This window comes from Psittacula echo, assembly GCF_963264785.1.
Source record: "Psittacula echo genome assembly, chromosome: 3".
Taxonomy (NCBI): Eukaryota; Metazoa; Chordata; class Aves; order Psittaciformes; family Psittacidae; genus Psittacula; species Psittacula echo.
Window position 1 is genome coordinate 112,856,124 of NC_137736.1, and position 20,481 is coordinate 112,876,604.

Sequence of the window (20,481 nt, forward strand, 5' to 3'; positions counted from 1 at the left end):
GCTATCAGACGCACCTGTGAAAGTGTTTCTGGTGTTCTTAAGCCTGCATTCAGATAGAATAATGGTCACTTTAGACCATAGAAGAGGTCTGAAGCACATTAAAGAATTGTAATATACATTTGCAGTCACCACAAGAAACCTTTGTGAATAGCACACTATATACAATCATACCACAGGAAATCAAGGCTTGAATGAAAAATGTAGATCTGCCTCAGATAAAACTATGGTACTAAAAATCCCATCGTGAACACTGAAAATCAGGACAGAATTACAATTAACAAAAAAAAAAAAAAAAAAAAAAAAAATTCAGGTAAGAACTTCCCTTTTGTACATTTTATACATTTTTTTTTCTCTTCATGTTAAGTCTTTTTATTTCCCTTGTGAGATTTAAACTTTAAAAGCTCTTGTTTAAAGTCTGCTTCCCACACTAATTACAGACACCAAGCATCTGTTGGAATGTCCTTTAGTTACCACTGGAATTTAAACTACCACCATTCTTCACAGTATAGTAGTTAAATTTTAGTGGTTTAAGTCTATATTGCTATGTATTTACTATGCAATGAAACAGTAGAGCCATCTGAAATATGCAGCTAAGTTCTAACACATTCTGATAATAAAGGAGATAAGGTAAGCATTCACAGATCTTTTCAAATCAAATACCTCCATCTCCCTATTCAATTTCTAATTACTGTTTGTCTGAGAATACTGCATACAATAAAAATTTCTCTCCAGCTTTTGATTTACAAAGGTAACACTGAAAGAGAAATTACAGATCTCTCTTCAGCATTGCAGTTTCATTTTTCCCATCTGTTTGTTAGTCTCTGAAAATTGTTTGCTTTCCAATTGGAACTGCACAGTGATTAAAAAAAAAAAGCCCATTTGCTAGCAAAACTCACTGGTTTGTCTTTTTGATACCTCTGCAAATTTTATTCTGTTTGTAGAACCAGGAATTCTCAAAATATTCAATCTTGGCTTTTCTGCTTTATTCAGATGGGGAGACAATCAGAACTCTATTAGTTTGCTCAATTTCAATTCTATTCCTTGGAGTTTATCTACTTTACCTGAGTGTGCAGTCTTTCCAAATAAGTGTTTCCAGCTACCAAACCTATTGTATTAGACCCTGCATTTTGGGTTTGTTTTTCATTCTCCAAATTTCCTCACTCCAAATTTAACTCATTATATCTGCCCTAAGACTCATTCGGGTTCTGCCATCTCACTAGACCTTTCTGTAGTACACTTGTGGGAGCTTGACTGCTATAGTGATCCTGTTCTTTTTTGTTTCTTATGATACACATATTTCTAGTACAATAATTTGACCACAGTCATTTTAGGGGAGTGAAATAGTATTTCCAACAGTGACTGCATAAACAAGCACACATCACTGCATACCCAAATTTCTATTTCAGGGGAACTTTTTCGTCTCATCTGGACAGACTCACATGCAAAATGGAGCTTAGGTGTCCTAAGTTGGATTTCAAAAATTTCATACTTGAATCCAAAATCAAAACTCCTCCAGCAGTTATTGATTTGCTCCTTAATCCTGGGACCATCAGACTTTCATGAACATTACACTTTTTAACATTAATATCTTTCACAATGTGCTGGAAGTGTGAATGGATAAGACTGTCCTAAAAATGGATAAGACTGTTGTAGTTCAGCTGACCGTTCTGCAATAGCACCACCACCAAGCAAAAAAAAAAAAAAGGCATTTTTCTTCTTATATAGCTAGAGGAACTTGATTCCTCTGGCATTCTCAATCCATAAGCACTGAGCTGATACCCATCTAGATATAGCCAATATCTTTTCTGTGCACTAATTAATATCCATTTTTATCTTGGATCTAGGCTACAAGGTTCAATTGTTTCTCCTCTTTTGATGTTCTGAAAATTTCTAAGCATCACAACAGATACTCTATACAAAGCTGTAATATATTTGGGGATAAAGGAAGCAAAGCAATCAGGATGAAGGGAAAACACTTTTCACATTATCTGTAGTACATGGGTTCTGGCATTCTGCTGAGTAGGCAAAGCACCGAGTGAATGTGGTATTGATTAACCAGCTTTGAATCCAGTACAGTAACAGGAGCTAGGAGGTGACCTGGAACTCATATCTCCCTTGCTCCCAGTTAACACCACAGGTAGTAAGCTGCCTCCTCATGCATATAAGAATCACCTGACAAGTGATTTATGACTGATAGAGTGAAATACAAACTTTCCCCTTGATTCTGTCTATCATTCATCTTATTTTGCCTGTTTAATTCATACGGGGGGATCTTTTTTGGTCTTGCAGCTCTATGAGCACGTATGATTCTGTTTCTAGGAAGACAAGATTTGCCTTTCTAAGAAATTCTTAGTTTCTGCCTTATTCTTATTAGAATCTAGTAGAAGTCTAGTCTACTGCTTTTAATGGGCTACCTCAGAAGTCCTGCTTCAAACCATATCTGGGATAGCACTACTCAATACTTAAAAGGGGTCTATAGGAAACATAGGGAAGACTTCATCAGGGAATGTAGTGATAGGATGACAAATAATGGTTTTAACATGAAAAAGTAAATTTAGATTAGATATTAGGATGAAATTCTTCACTATGAAGATGGTGAGTCACTGGGACAGGCTGACCAGAGAAGCTGTGGTTGCCCCGTCCCTGGAAGTGTTCAAGGCCAGGTTGGATGGAGCTTTGAGCAACCTGGTCTATTGCCTGTGGCAGGGGACTGGAGCTGGATGAGCTTTAAGGTCCCTTCTAACCCAAAACATTCTGTAATTGATTCTGTGATTCTGTGATTCTATGACTGATGTCTGGGTGGATTACAGATCACATTCATTTCCCAGAAAAGTGCATTAACAACCAGTCTATTCTGTGTTCTGTGGAAAGATGCATGTTCCATCCCCCCTGTTGAAGCCAGTTCTCTGTGCAATATAAAATATGAGAATGATAGGGCAGGAACTGGAGCCACCAACTCTGACAAGTCCAGACTTCATGTATGTGATGTGTTCTCCATCGGACATAGAGCAGACAGGTAGCAGACCACCTCAGCATTTTACATATCATGGCCATTATGCGGAATTTTTGGATGATGTCTAGGGAGTAAATTTCCAAAGCAGTAAGATAATGTATTATAGCTAAAAGCTGCACATTAGCATCCAAATTGGAGGATATAATGGTCCTGCAGAAAATGGAGCCTGATTTGGTGGCCTAGGAATTAGTGATTCAGCCAGGAAGGAGGAAGTCTGATGTCTTTGCTTAATTTCCTGGAATTTATTTTTTAATCTTTTTCCCCCAAAGAAAGTTTTCTGCAAAAGAACTGAATGTCATGGCTATGCAATCATCTAGAGAAAACGCCTATATATAATTGCTGTGATGGAATATAAAGTAGAAGCCATTGAATTGAACAATTTTAGGAAACTAAAATAACAGGTCAGAGTTATTAGAAAAGTGATCTACTCTAACCTAAACAGGTGCTTCAAAGTCCCAAACTGAGCAGAACGTTAGCAGCCTGGATCTCACCTGGATGCATAGTCTTAATCTTCCTAACCTCTCTTGCTTTGTTAACATGCCATCTGACCCTGGAAGAAGGTAAAGGCCTGTCCCTATCCAGAATCATCATATTCTTGCCTGCAGGGCCTCATCCTCTTGGTGCTCTCAGAGCAAGTCTAAGAGTTCCAGCTCATCCAAAGTATGTCTCTGAACAATCCCATCTGCCAGTCTTTATCTAGGGCACTACTGAGCTTAAGGACATCTTACATACAGGTAGCTCCTTTGCTTAAAAGGTTTGTTTTGGTTTTTGTGTTTTGTTTTTTGTTTTTATTTTTAACCAGGTCTCTCAGCTCTTTTCGGGACCTGGACTGTTGGGTATGTCAGGATACATTCAGTTGCTGCTGTTGGAAATCTTTCTGCTTTGCATGAAATATCTAATTATTCAGCAGACCTTACAGAAAATAAGCACAAAAGTAACTGAAATTTAGTGCTTGGTAAATATCAGAGAAGGAAGAAAGACTGTAATTTTGCCTTTGCTCTGTTATAATTTTGTACTAAGTGTTCAGTGGATAATGGACTGATATCTAGGCTTCCCTCCTTTTTCTTGATAAGTTCTCTAATCAATACATTTTAGACTTGTGGTTTCTTTTTCTCTCTTTCCACTCATAAGCAACATTAATTTGTTCCAAGTTAAACAATAGTTTCACTGAAAGGGCTAAGAAACTTCCACACAATTATTTCGTTAAGAATATATGATATTGCAATTATTAGTTCGTTCTTGTGTGGTAAGAGATATGGGTTCAAACACTCTTCAAACTCTCCTGTAACTGTAGGGAGATTGTAGCTTTCAATGAGAATTTCTTTAAGTTCTTGTCTGTGTATCAGAAATTTTCAAATTATTTTCTGGCAGAGGTAAGGATCAAGGAAAGAGACCAATCCAAGGGAATGCAGGCACAACTCAGGTGACTGTGGAGGGAGATCTCAGTGAGTCTCCTGCATTCACTTTCTCCTATGCTGCAATCTGTCTCTTGCTCTCCAGCAGAGGAAAAGATTTCATCAGCTTCAACTCCACAAGGAAGAGGAAAAATAGTCCCCTGAAGGAAAAAGCAGATGGAATACACTATTCCTTATACACCTTTCCTTTCTTAAATCACAGCCATTGTTTTTTCTCAGTTCAATCCTATGGGCCATCCATCACAGTTCCAACACCATGATCTGCTCTTTTGCTGTTTACTTCTGGCTCAGGCTTTCTGGACGAATCCTATTCTGCCCATGCTTTCTAAACTCCTTAATCCCACATGGCCTCCATGCATTTAGTTCATTTTCTATATTCTCGGAGGTGTAATGGTAACTTGGTGTTGCTGAAAATCATAGTGCTATGAGTCTCCTATTAATTGATGGGCCAAAATGGCATTTTCATGATCCTTGGTTCAATCTTAACAGGGAAGAGTATGACCCCATTAAATTTCATAGAAAAAAATTTATTGAGCCAGGGCTTAAGACTTCATAAATGTTAGAGGCTATAGGATATTTTGCTTTCATCTCTTTTTTTATTGATTTGTTTCATAGACTTCATTTTCCACTTATACAGAGTATGATAGAAATCATAGTTTTGTGAACATGCCTTTAACAAATAGCTGTGGTTCGGTCATCTCACAACATCATTAAACCTCACTGATAGCTCAGCTTTCACTAAATCGCAGGCTATATCACCAATGTTAAGAACATAGCAATCATTTTCCATAAATGTAAAATGTCTGAAAGAAAGATTTTCCTCTGTTCTATTAAATTTTATTATAACAAAAGATAATACATTTAACATACAGAAGTATTCTATCAAATGTTTTATTATGTCATTAAGCATGAACTATCTTCCAGCTTTCAAGAAAGGAGAACAGATTATGTATTTAGGAGACTTCATAAACAAAGCTTGAAATTTCATTCAAGAATTAAGAAAGCAAAGATTATTTTAAGGTATTTTTCCCATGGGTTCTTTTTTGCACTCACTTAAATCTGAAATAATATGAATCATTGTAAATTAAAGGGAAACAAGCCTAACTCGGGCTCTACTATGTAGGCTAGAATTCTTTCACAGCTATTACTGCCATTCATTAGTCAAAGTTTACTACTGGAAAAAAAAATGCGTCTCTGGCTGTAAAGAGCAGGAAGCAAGAACAGCAAAGCATAATTACACCTACAACTGTAGAATATAGTTAGGCAACACACTATCAAAGTTAGCAACAGAAAAGTACAGTAATTAATTATTTCTCATTTTATAAGAGACACTTTTGAGAGGCTATAAAATTAATATGCGTAAAGTTCAGGAGCTTTCAAAATGCACGTCACTTCCTTGTTGAGAAGACTCAGGAACTTTCAAAACAGCTTTAAGCAATTTTTAATTAATCCTTCTTCTTTCTGATGCCTTCAGAAAGGGCTGTTAAGAGCAGGATGTAATTTGGGATCAACACCCAAGGCTTAAGAAACCCAATCTGTTGCTAATGACAGTCACCTCTGAAAAACAAACTCCTCCTCACCCTGATGAGCTGGTGCAATGTGAGAAGCACATGCTTGTACCAGAGCTCTGCAGTGCTGGCAGGCAGCCCTTGCAGGGAGGGGACCCCAAATTCAACCTGGGTCTGGATGACACATAAGGCAGATGATCATCCTTGAACAGTAACTGTCACATATGCTGAAAATGAGGTGGAAGTTATTACCAGAAGGCTCTGAATAGCTAAAAATGCACTCAAGATGTGGTTAAAAATGGGACTAGGTAAGACACATGGAGAATGGGTCCATTTACACCTATTAAAGCCAGTGAATCAGGTGCAGTCTCCTGCTCAGGTGTCCCCATCTCACTGACTGCCAGAAGTCCTACCAAGCAGAGAGCTGTCAAGGTCTGGAGGGCACCAGTGGCCTTACCAGCTCCCAAACCCTGCCCAGGATCCCATTGCTGCCCCTGAGGGCCATCATGCCCTACCCTAGTGGCTCCACAGCAGGAATGGTCTCCAGCCACCACATCCCTGCCCTGCCCAGGCATGGGCCCACAGATCCAAGGCCAGCCTGGCTTTGAGCTATCCCTGTCTCCAGAGAGATGATGATGCTGGCGACTGGGTCTGCCCCAGGTGCCACCGCTGCCCTGCTCCCTGTCTGTGGAAGTGCGACAGGTCCTGGCTGACAGGTCCTGACTTGTTTCCTCAGGCAGTCCGAGCCCCCATGGTGCCAAGACAAGAGCTTCTGTAGATTGCCTGTTGCCTACAGAGGCAATAGGCTGAGAACACATTAGAAATAGCCTGAAGACACTCAGATTGATGTCAAGTGTCTATAAAACAGATATTTTCCAAATATTACCTCTGTATAAAAAGAAAAGCAAGTTGAGAAACTCAGTAACATCAAGGAAAAAGGAGTGGTTGTGCTCTGAAAGACATCTTGCTTTTAAAAAGAAAAAAAATAAATTACTGAAGCTAATACTTTGGTATTATTAGATGGTCACAATGCATAATTGCTCCCAGGTACTTCATTGTGACAGGACAAAAAGTGGGGGATGGTGAATCTTGTTACTTCACATTAACAAGCATAAAACAATAAGGTAATGAACTTTTCATAAGTTCAATGGATTGATAAGGTCAATGGATTTATAGTCAGATTACCTGTCTCATCATTTTAACATGAACTCTCAAGGTGTGATAGAAAATCTTTACTTTAAAGAGGTTGACACAGAACCGATCATAATTTACCAACAGCACTGATGTTAAACTTTCAGGTAATGACTTGCCTGTAAATGTCCTTAGAGTTCATTTTAACATAAATAAACTGGAAGACCGCAAAGAAAAATAGATAGATAAACAGAAAGTGTATCAGTCAGATGCCACAAATGAGAAAGGGTACACTGGTTCTTCTCTGAAGATGCTGCAGGAAAACTGGAGAAATACTCCACAGAATAAACCAAGCAGCATGAGGATGATGTGAGCAACACAGAACTCTAGGCTATAGCCACAGACAGAAGTGTAGTAGAAAAACACTGCAGCACAAGATAAGAAGTCATTGTAATAATTAAACTGTTAATACAAAATTGTCTCAGACAACCGTGTTGTAATATACAGGATTTTTCTTCAGCAAACTCTTATAGGAATATTATACCAGATTATCAAGAAGTATCTTCTGAAAGTTCACTTCAATTAAAAAAAAAAAAGTGTTAGCTTGCCTAATACTGGGATATAGATTGCCAAGATATGCAGGATATGATCTGAGCCAGAGAGGAGACAGGAAAAGATCTAGGCATAGAACTTAATGCATCATGGTAGTCATCTTTCAGCAACTAAAACTAACATGTGAATGTGGAACAAAACCTGAGAAATAGTAAAACCCCAGTTAGAATACCATAAACTTTTCAAATTATTTGGGTGTCCAGAAAGCGACCTGAGACTATAGTCTCTGATGATTTCTAATAATAACTAACATTTTTCTAAGCATTAGGACTAATGAAACGTGTATCTAGTATCTTTCTTGTGACCTTGGACACTGGAAAAGCTTAGTAGCTGAAGAATCTTTCCTTTAACCAGAAGCCTATCCTGTCTTCAGATCTTTGAGACCTCTCAATTTTGACCAAGGTAGAAGACTTTCTAAATGAAGAAGTTTGGTTTATGTTTGAAAAAGGAATCATGAAATGCATATTTAAATTGCCTGTCTTGTCTCTATAAGATAATACTGGAGGATAAATCTAGTCAAAGTCCCTGTATATTTTGCTAAGGCATCAGACAAATGTAGAAATTCTTGGGTGTTCATGCAGCTGACTAGAACTGATGAAAGTGTTACATGGCCAACGTAAAATCCTAGCAGAAGTGTGATGACTTTCGTGTTCATATGGCAGAGTAAACTAATTACTGTGACTTGGATACAGGTATCAAAGAAAACACAGAACCTTCTTTGGCTCATCCATAAGAAATCTTAAGTATGTGTAATAAATCTTGAATGGATACGTAGAAAATAGCAGGACATATATACATGACTCCGTAGAACATTAATAGTTTGTTTCACCAATATGTTTGCATTTGACTAGATCATAAGAAGAAAAAGTATGATAATCTAGAGTCATACTTGAGGGAACATGAAAAAGAAAAGGTTGTGGTAGAACGGCAGTCCCACTCTTTCTGCAACTCCTTATAAGCATGAGCATTAAGCAACAAATACATTGGGAAGCTTTCTGCCTTTGGACTGAGATGTCAAGGGAGATTGCCATGTGTTAAAGACACCTTCTGTATGATAACAGAAAGATTGTGCATCATGAATTTCACAATATTTGGTATAAAGATGACCAGATAAATACAACTCAGATTTGTTATACGTTGAACTGATAAATTAATAACTGGTCTATGAGGTATTAGGATTAACTGCCAGTAGCAGGAAAGAGCATAATAATGTAATGATCTGGACAGTGCTCAGCATTATGTGGCTTCACACAGCTATGTGAAGGCTACAGGACAGGAAGAAAACAGCTTGTGAGCTTTGCAAGTTTTGTATCTAAGGCAAGTTCTTTAAAGACTGAAGAAGTCAAATCTTCAACCAAATTACTGATGATGAAGCCAAAATAAGATTGTCAATGAAGGTTTTTTATTTTATGATGTCTTATTTGATAAAATCATTAATGAATTATAGCAAGCTGTTCTCTGTGTTTCAAAGGAGAAGGGAATTTATGTTTGAGGAAGTTACTGCTCTACCAACTAAAAACTTCTCTTACACTTTTAAGAAGGAGAATTTGTACATTTGCTATCTAATCCTACCAGCCTTATATACAGAGAATAAAAGTTTAATATGTGTGGCCCAAGTGGATTCAAATCAGATTGAAAGTATTTTAAGGTGTTGTTCTGCTTAAAAAAAGATGTTTAAAATTTTCTATTTGTGATCTTGCATTGATGTGTAGCATTTTTAGGAAACAAAGCCCCTCCTGAGAAAAAGAATGCTAGAAATAAAACAAAACCACTTAAATATCCATAAATTATTCTACATTCAGAATCAAGGGGATAAAGCTTTGTTGCTAGGAGACTGGATAGAAGGTATCAGGAGAGATTGCTTTATTTAAAGATTAGAATCTGTAATCAAAATACTTAGCAGGTAATAAAATAGCTGTATGTATGAGCTCAGTGCAAAACAGGTGAAGTATGAGACAAGTGCTAGAAAGCTTATGAAGAGTGCAAATCATCTAAAACAGCTCAGCTGTCATGACATATTGGCCTGAAGAAGTTCATTATTTGCTTGCTTACAATTAGGACAGAAATTCAGTTTGGACATAAATTAAGGCATAAATACTGATGAATATGTCAAGCAGGGACTGTGATTTGTTTCTGGCATTTACATGGTGACAATTTGTAGGTCTGAAAGTTTTTCAATTAATAGCTGTAAATCATGTTGCAGCAACAGAAAAATAAAGGTTTTTGCAGAGAAGAGGTGAAATTATTTTTAAGTTAGCTCAGATTTTCCCAATACTTTCAAGTAAAGGAAAAATGTTTAGAGAATTTAAAGCTTTTCATACTTACAATTAAAAATACATGGCTTTATGACATTTATGTAAAGTTTTTGTTTTGTAGAAATTAAAACCAGAAGTAATGGATATAATTTAAAACATAAAAATGAATAGAGAAATAAATACTTAATATTGTCATTGAAAAAAAAATCAGCTCAAGGTTTTTGGTTTTCTAAGGAGGAGTGGCTGGTATAAAAAGTGCAATTTTAGTTAAAATATCTCAGCTTTTCTACTTCACTGTGACTTAATAAATTGAGAGGTATAGTTTTCATTGTATATATGGATGAACCACAGAACTAAAAAAACACCTCAATATTAGTTTAGTAGCTGTGAAACATCTCTTGCTGGTGTCTATATCACTGCATAGCAGGCAGGAATTTTCAGATATCCAGACCTACTGAATATGTGTAGAAGCTCTGGATACAGACCACAAGTGATTAATTATATCTAAAATTGAAATACTTAAAATTATTAAAATATGATCAAAATAATTTCATATAATGTTGGGTTTTTTTTGGTTTGGGCGGTTTTGGGGGTTTTTTTTATGTATTGGTCATGAAATGTTAGAACAAATATTTTGCCTAATTGTAGTTAGCAGATATTTTTTCACTCCTACTTCATTCTCAGTTTCCAGATGACATTTCAGCTCTTTCAGTGAGTGATACTAGAAAGATGTTTGTTATAAAGAAGCTACTGTCAGAAATCTTGTTCTTATATGAAAACATGCTTCAAAGATCACAATAAAAACTCAGTGTGGCATATGACTTCTCTTATGTAGTCATCCTAAAGCATCAGGGCAGTTACTCACATTTTCTGGTGGGAGGACATCCTTTTACAATTTTCTTTAGTGCCAAGCCAGCCTGTTCAACACATAAGCGAGTCAGCTACAGTTAGGCCCCCTCATAGAAGAGTCACTTAAAGATTTTAACTTTGCAGTGTCAAGTCCTTGTTCACAGCAAGACAGATGATTTTCCAGCACCACATGGTAGCCTGGTAGCTCATTTTCAGTTGTGTTGTAGTACAGGGTGAAATCTTAGCTTTTACCCACTCTTTGATTTGTATGTTACTTATATTCATATGTTACCCACCTACCTTTTGGAAAACAGAGGTTCTCATTAGGTTCAACAACTGTGATCAAGTAACCCTGCAGGATTTAAATCTAGAATTCTTTAATACTTCACCCTTCTGCTATCTGAAAGTACCATTAAGAAAGAGACACAGTCTCAAAAAATTATGCAAAGTCCAAAAATTACTCGGGCACTTTGTGTTTCTTAGCGTTGATTTGCACATGCTTGCTTTACAGTAATATCAGCATCTTATAGCAAAGTGCAGTACCTGCTTTGTAAAGGAGGGTGAAATGATTAAAAATTTTAACTTTTGTTTGAGGGGATCAGGAGGATTAGTTGATGAAATTGGCAAAATGGGATCAGTGTTATAGGTATGAATTTTCTGAATGAAGTTTCATATATTCAACTATATCTTGACATTGAGATGCTCTGAGAACTTGCAGATATATGTGTCATTAAAGACAAATTAGGTGTCGTGGTTTAACCCCAGCAGGCAATTAAGTACCATGCAGCCACTCACTCACTGCTTCCCTTACCTGCTCCCAGATGGGATTGGGAGGAGAATCAAAAGAAGGTAAAACCCACAGGTTGAGATATGAATAGTTGAATAAGCAAAATGAAGTAAAATATATTAAATAAAAATAATAATAATAGTAATAGGAAAAAGAGAGATAGTAATAAAATTCAGAAAACACAAGTGAAGCACAATACAATTGCTCATCACCTGCTCATCAATGCTCAGCCTGCCCCTGATCAGCAATCAGCCCCTCCCGGCCGACTCCGTGCAGTTTATTTGCTGAGTATGACATGCTGTGGTATGGAATATCCCTTTGGCCAGTTTGGGTCAGCTTGGAGTCAGGGTCTTTGGAAATATCTGTGAGCTCCCTATCAAAACCATCTTTTTCTTCTTAAATGATTGTTGGTCATCTGAAAATCAAATTTGGATGCAGTGTGTGTGAATTCCTGTGAATTTCGTCTTTCACAAACTTAAAGATTCTTTACAATTTGTACTAATTTATTAGGACCTTTTGGAAACTAACACTTAATCTTGGTCTTCATCAAAGAAGGTAGCTACCAAAACAAAGATCTTTCCTAAGAAAAACAAAAAAACCCTCACCCTTTCTCGATATAAATATTTAATTTGTTATGTTTGGTAGAAATTTTGCATGCTTTCTGCACAGTGTTGTTGGACACTTAAAATTAATGTATGTATACCACATATATGTGCTACAATATCAGTTTTTCACAAATTGTTATTAGACATACAATGGCAAGACAGTCTCCTTAAAAGTATTTACCTGAGACAACATGCCAAATTCAATCATACACATACAAGGCAGATTTTCTTGTCATTTCCATTTTGCATTGACTTGAGTAGGGATTGTAGTATTTTGTCAAAAAATTAGGCCCACTGGCCTGTGTAGATCTACATCAAGAGTGGGGTTTGTTTGTCACTGGAATGTAACACCCACAAAAAATTTTCTGTCTTAGCCTTAAAAGCATTATGTTGTGATCAGAGGATAAAGCTAGCGTGTAATAAACATGTCAATATCAGACTGTTAGTGTAACTGTCATATATGCATTTTGAGTGTGTATAAGTGCAGCAGCTAGATTATCAGCCTACCATGTGCATATTTTTTGCAGCCTGACATAGAGCTCAATAAAACAATCTGATCTATTTATTAGTTAGCAGGAACTTTAAAAGGCCATTAATTCCCTTCAGCCATTTTCAAGGATACATAATGCTACAGCAATTACAAGTCTGCAGGATTGAATTGGCTTCATTATCTTTGTCAAGAAAGTTTTGTCAGGGAGTCTGAAGTAAACTTATTACAAAGAATGAAGGTTTTCAGATGAATGACTTAAGGTGACTGTTATGTCATCAAAATGTGATTTCTGCAATTGATTAACTGAAAAGTAGACTCTTCTGCATCTAAGGAGTTGAACTGATACCAAAACCAAGTGGCCTAAATTGCAGGCTTATGGCAGTATTTGTTGCAGTGCTTATGTTCGGAATCTAAGAAACGTGCCACTGTTCTGTGGTATTCAGAAATCCATAAAATACAAGTAACTTTTTGATCCAACTTTGTCTCAAAGGTGGTGTGCTAGTTGATGTGTCTGATTATTTTACAATTACCTTATTGAAAACTCTCTAACAAATTATTTCTTTGAGCAAGTTCCCTGCAGCAAAATGTGTCAAGTTGCGTAGATGTAAAGCTAGAGCAAATCAACAGACCATCTCAGTAGCCACTTCAGATTTTGTGATTTATTATAGATCAGTGTTTTTCAAATAATGTGTTGTTCTGTTTTATTTTGGGGGGATGTTTTTAGTTTTCAGTATCTTTGATATTGACAGTCAGCAATTACCAGAGCACAGAATGATGCCAAAAGCCACAGAGCTCTAAACACAAATCAGAAATGACTGATCACTCACTGATCATTAAAGGAATGCTCCCTGGAAACTGGATAAAACTGGAATTAGGAATAATAAATGGAAAAAGAGCAAGTTAAGGTGAGTTTCACAAAAATATAAAAATTACCCAGGGCAGACACAGGAACTAAGGTAAGGAAAACAAAAATATCATGCTCCTTCAGAGAGTGAGGTAGGAACTTGAGTCATATATGATTCACCTCCATCCCCGTTCTTGAGGAAAACCTTTTATCAGCCTTATGATTTAGTGACATGAAAGGGTGAGCACAGTATCAGAGAAAGAGGAGACAGCAGGGAGCCTATCTGTATCAGTTTTGGCTAAATTATTATTGGGAAAGAGAGGTGATTAGATAGTTTGAATGTTAAGATTCACAATCATTACAGTGTTTCTAATAATTATTTGATAAGATTGTTTGAATGTGAATTAAACTAGCAATAAATTTTTGCCTTTATATCCAGGTTTATTACTGTAGCCCACATAAATTACATGAGATATTCGGTTTGGTACCCTATCCTTGAGCACTGAGTGTTACATCTGAATGCAGAAATCCATGGAAAATATAAGTGACCTAGATTTAATTTTCATGTAACAGCTGGTGGAGAATGTAGGAATCTTCAGCTGTTAAAGTTTGGATGACAATCAGGCCTGGAAGAATCTCTTTTTGGCCCAATGGTAATCAAGTACTTTACTGGAAGTAAACATAAAACTGTAACAAAACTTGCAGATGAGTGAAACTGGTTAAGAGAAAATAATAATCATGTAAAAACTGATTCCTGAGAACCCTTTGATGGTCTTTTCTCTTTTAAAGTCATAAGTCTATATGCCTAGGAACCAAGAAGAGAGGTCATAGTGGCAGGATAGTCCTGTGTTCTCTAGTAAAAACTTTCCCCAGTTGTGGCTGAGGTAATAGCTGGCACAGCAGGAGGTTAGGTACAGAGTTGCTAGGCCAATTACTGGACCATGTAAACTGATTAAGTCAATGCTTCAACAGCCCTATTGAAGGATTTCTGAACAGAGATGAGGAAAAAACCCAATTATTTTTTTTTAAGTTTGAAGGATTAAATGTCTCTGTTTAATTTATCAAAGAAGAGATTTAGTGATCATGAAATGATGACAGTAGTACTGGGGGAAGAATTCTGATAGCAGAAATCTATCTGATACAGCAAAGACATACTGACATCCCAAGGCAGACAGAGAATGCTAGGTAAGTTCAGTCCAGACATCAGCCACATCTATGAAACAGTGTGATTAACTGCTAGAACTACTACTAGGGGTTCAGAGTGAGTATCTGTCACTAAAGTTTGAACTAAAGCTGTTCGTCTTTTTAGAAGAAGAGCAGAAGCTTATCCAGAGATCAGGAATCCCTGGGCAAAACATTATAGTCTGTGCAATGCAGGAGATGAGAATAGATGGCCATAATAGCTCCCTTTGTCCTTAAACTCTGTGATTTAGCAGATTTTTCATTATCTGGGATCAGTGTGTTAATAGCCTTGATTTCTATGTGCTTTCATTCTAAAGTCTTAGGTTCCTATTGTAAATTTTCACAACAGTTTTGCAAGACTGCAAATCCCTTTGGGTATATACTTTTCAACAAAAGATTTGGCATGCAATTTGACCTATAAACAGAGAAAATGACTGCAAGGCACTGCATGGCAAAAGAAACATAAGGGGAAATAAAAGGTTTTAGCAGCAGTAAGAATTAAAGACTGAATTTCACAGAGCATCACAAACCTATGAAATCTTATTTAAAACCACCTTTTCTCAACTACCAGAAATAGTTAACCGTTAACAGTCCATGTCCATTTGCCTTTGTGTTTAACTGTTAGCCAGGAATCGTGCTCAAGTTCTCTTGTTCGGTGACCTAATAATGCAAGCCACCAATCATTCATGTATATGTGTAATATTGGCACAGAAAAATTTTGTGATTGAACTGTTGAAGAATATTTGAATGCTTGAAATTACATGTAAAATATTTGCTAGACTAAGGTTTAAAACTAAGCTGGAGTCATAATAGATGGGCAGAAGTGGGAAGTTTATGAAGATATTAATGGGAAAAATAAATGAGTTAAAGTCTAGGTAAAGAGCAGTGGTTCCCCCACAAATACATGAAGTTACTTCCCTTAGAAGTTTCTAGTTACTTAGATGAAAGCCAATGCAATAAAAATATACCTCTACTTAGTCTAACATTATAACATATCATATTGATATGTTTCTATTAATATGAAAAGTAAGCATGACTTCATGGGAATTTCTTTGTGGAAATCCATACTCTTAGATTCAAAGATCGCGAAGGGAGTTGCAGCCGTATTACAGTGAGCTCCCTTTATCAACAGACACTGTGCTTCTCCCACATCTGTCTGTGGGCCTTTAAAGCAAGCAGGCACAAGACCCTTAAAGGAATACCTAAACCACTTATGTCCAGTGTAAGGAAGTTCAATAAAAATAAAGTCTGAAAAAAAGACTCATTCTAGTCAAACATAAAGATTTAGACAGCTTTCACTGAGCAGAATTTACAGGAACAAAACCCACAAATAAGAAACCAGATATCTGTTGCCCTTCATATGCATATTTATCAGTTTCAATTAAGTTGGCAGTTTGCCACATTTAAACTTAGCTCTGTCATTCAGACTCTCCTGTGCAAATGAATAGGTTGTGCTTGTACAGCTGAATCCATTTAGGCATTTTGAGTTAGATTTTTCCCTTCTTCTGTCTTCTGGAGAGAGTTAATGTGAAAGATGCTGATGTGCACTCCACACTTCACATATGGTGCTAAAAATCCATTAGCTGAACATCAGTGAAAAAATGGTTCCGATCAGAGGGAACAGTTGAAGGTCAAGTATAAATAGATGAATAACATTAGCCAGGCTTGATTGGCCATGGGTTTATCACTTATCTCTGAATGACTATGCAAATATTGACGTTTAGTAAACACAGAATTCTGAATACAGTACTTGAATTTAAAAACAAATGCAAAATAGTAAAACATCAGCTTTGGACAATGTTTTGAATATGTTTATTAGAAAACTGTGGGATAAAAAGAATAGTTACATTTTGTAACAAAAAGAGAATCCTTCAATATAGGGCATGGGTTCTTGTTTCAACGTGGTTTTGAAGGTAAGACATTTTTGCTGTGTTCCTAGATACTAGCAGTCATACTTTTAGTACCATTAATAACACTGGATCAAAATCCCGAAGGGAAATGAGGAGAAGCTGACTCAGAACCTCTCTACATTACTCTTTATACTGCTTCTTAAATCTGACTGAGATTTATGCTATTAAATGGAGACTGGTAAGGGGTTGTGAAGGAATCCCTTGAGTCCCCTCACAGTGTCTTATAGTGTTAGGTATTTTTAAGCTAGTTTGCTGCTTAATATTTCTCAAGTGTAATCAGCATACTGGGGAAGGACTACAGGCACAGTTAAACTGTGAATAGTGGTAAAGTGATTGTAAATCTAAAACAAATTATTCATCTATCCTTGAGGATATAAAACCTTTTAGAATATCTTCAATGAAAAAAAAAAATCTCTTGTTCTTGTCTATTTTTATGTATCATCCTGTTCATGGGTTGGACTATGGTTTCTGCAATTTATTTCATTATTTTTATGATGGTCTTCAGATTTTAAGTGTCATGTTGATGGACTGGTTTCTTTGCCTATTGCTTTCCGTAAGGTTTTCTTAGCTGTTATTCATCTTCTACTTCTGAATGGTGTTCATATTACCCCTCGAGATAAAAGTCATATTAAAATTGCTCTTAAAGCTTATCCTAAATATGTTGAACCCCATTCTTTTCTCATGGTTGATTGAGGACATTGGATTTTTTACTTAGAAATAACATTATCATGAAATTCCCAACATGTTCTGATAAACTCCTGCAACCAAGGCTTTTGAATTAGCTAACAGCTCCTTCTAACTGCTACTGAAAATTTTTATAACTATTTCATAAAGATGACGGTATTGAAAAATCATTTTTGGGATAATGTTAATCATGCTATTTTTCCAATCTTTTTAAGGTTATAGAAACTGTTAGCAGCATCATTGCTGAATGTCTACCACAGTATCATTTTCATTGCAAGGCTCCACTGTTGATAGGAAAACTGACTCACTTCTTTTAATATTTCTCTTTCTGAAGTTATGCTCCTTTTGGGACATTAATAACCATATTTTTGTGTTCCTTTCATTGATGAAACCATCAACCTGTTTTGTTTTGATTTGCTTGTTGTTTGGTGAGCCTTTTGTTTACCATTGATATACAGAACTGAGCCAGGTAATGTCATCAGCAAAATCAGCATTGTAATTTGTTCATAAATCCATAAGATAACCTCCTTGTGATCTAATACCTAAACTACATGAACAATAGTGAGATACAGAAAACCCTTAAGCTGCATCCATTGCCACTACAAACCATCAAAGGATATTTTCCACCATCTCTAGCCACAGTGTTGCTCTATTTGTTACAGCAGAATCTCTTTCCTTTTACTCTGCAGCATGTCATAATTTTCCAAAGGTCATCTTGTGTGTTCCATAAAACTGTTCAAGCAATACAGTCATTTTATCAAAAAAGTGCCTGTTGATCTATATCCCTTTCAATCTACATTGTTGGAGAAGAATTTGCTCTGCATACATGAACTCCTTGTTCTAAAAATCACCCTGCTCTGCTGCTAGCTGAAGATCTATTTATTTCTTCATGTTCCGTGATGCTGCACATTTTTGAATCACACTGAGACTGCAGTAGGCAAAGTTGCCTATCCTTCAAAATGTACTATAAAGGTTTTTTCATTTTTTTCCCCCCTTCAGCCCGTATTCTGTTTAAAAACATATGGGAAGTCTGGAAGGTTAGTTTTGTCATTTGCTTTAAGGTTTTCTGTGGTTAAATGTATCAAAACTCTTGTGTGAAAAATTCAAATTGATCAGCGTAGAAGATACCGATCTGAGTAATGTTGCTACACATTCTGGCTTCATTTAAATTTTTCACTTAAGGAAAGTATAATTTAGCTTTTCAGAAAATGCTTTAATTTTATGTATAAAATACCTGTTATCTTGGCTGATATGGCAGTATCACCACAGTATAAATATTGGGTACATTATTCTCGATCCAGCAGAATATATTGAGCTTAATAACATATCGGACACCAGTTTTGAAGACAGGAGAGAAAGATAAGAGGGAAGTAAACTGGGCACCGGTCTACAGCTGCTGACATTGCTCAGATTTCTCTCTATGGTCCTTCAGGGAATCAAGGAAACATTGTGAAAATCAACCTAGGCCATCATGGAAATAGCATGTTCAGTGGAGAGCCCTGAACTCTGCAGAGTCCTCTGAGCACTCTTTTCTTACTCTGATCTAAGGGCAGTATTACTTCCTGCCAGGACTTTCATTACAGTAGTTAGTTAAGAGAAAAGGAAAGCCATGCGCACCTTGCAGTTTCCTAAGAAAATATGATGATATGCATATGCCAAGCTGTGTCACGAGATCTGGCCAAAGTCATTGGAAAGGGGAGGCAATATGGAAGGGTTTATGCATGCTTCCTCATCCTCCTGGGGGAGAATGGCTGTGTGGGGCATTGCTGTCCACTAGGGTTAACTCACAGCAGTCCTTTTAAACCAGCATGGGGAAACTCCAGTGGATTTCAGATTTCAAGAACTAGCAATGTAATATTTGAAAAGCCTATAGCTCTATGATTATATTAATGGACTGCAAGAACCAGGTACAAGCAGAACAGTGGTGGGAAGTTCGATTGCCTACAAAAACGCTAAATCTGGAACCTTATTGGCTGGTTTCCCTCTTTCTCCCACATACAACCTATTTTAAACCTGAACTGATTTTGTTGTCAAAGACACACTGTGGATTTCATCTGATCAAATGCAGTCACTGCAGTGTAGAAGTTAACTTTCATCTCAAACCATTATTCCAAGCCATCTATTCTAGCCGATGTACGAACATAACAACAACCACACTTAGGCTGAACTGTGATCCACCTACTTGACGGAAGAGTAAGAACGTATGTGACTCTTTTTCCTGGTTACTCCCCTGGTCTTCGGTTATTAGAACTGAAATGATTCTTGTACAGTGAATGTATTTTTAAGTTTTGTCAATTTATAAATTATTTCTTTTACATCTACTTGTAACACCTTCTTTTAACATCTATAAACTCTTTACAGCCAGTCCTTGGGCATGGAGTTCCACAAATCTGAAGAACCCTTTTTGTTCATTTTCAGTGTGGTTCATTTCATGTTTAATGTATTCTACTTTTTTATAATTTTTTTTTTTTTTTTTTTTTTTAGAAATACTGAGCTGTTGATCTCTCTTCATCTTTTTGGAGACCATTCATGATTTTGTAGCCTTTTATCATTTCATATCCTTTGTCCCTGTTGTTTCTTTTCTAGATTGAGGAGTACTAGCCTGAGAAATTAATCTCATCCTCAAATACACATCTAAAGTAGATCAGACAAATCACACTTCAAAAGTGCTAATTCCTTTTTACTGATTGCTGAAAGAGTCCAGGATGACTAAAAAGCAGACATTTGTGCTGTGTACTTTCAAATGAAGATGAGATCAGTCTCATCTTCTTTTTCTTTTTTTCTTTTTTTTTTTTTCCATGAAATATCTAATTTTTAATGAGATATAAGGAAATTAGTGAAGTGATTTCAGCATGCAAGAAATAAACAGAGCTGAGGTGGTCAAGAGAAACTGTCTATGAAATAATAAAATTGGCTCATTCATTGTGTACAGAGATATGGAAATGAAAAATTCAGGCTCAGCCATTATATCAGCTATAGCTATGCCTTCTTCCTTTATAGTTTTTGCTTTTTCACTGCAGATTTAATAATAAGGATTTCAGCTAAGAATTCAAAATAAACACCAGTGTTAAAGTCCAAGTAAATTGGTATGTAGTGTTCATAATTACTAGATATTTATTTATAAGTAAAAAATAAGTACTGCCATACACAATTAATGATTCTTATTATTTTATTTGTGAGAAGATAAAACTAAGCA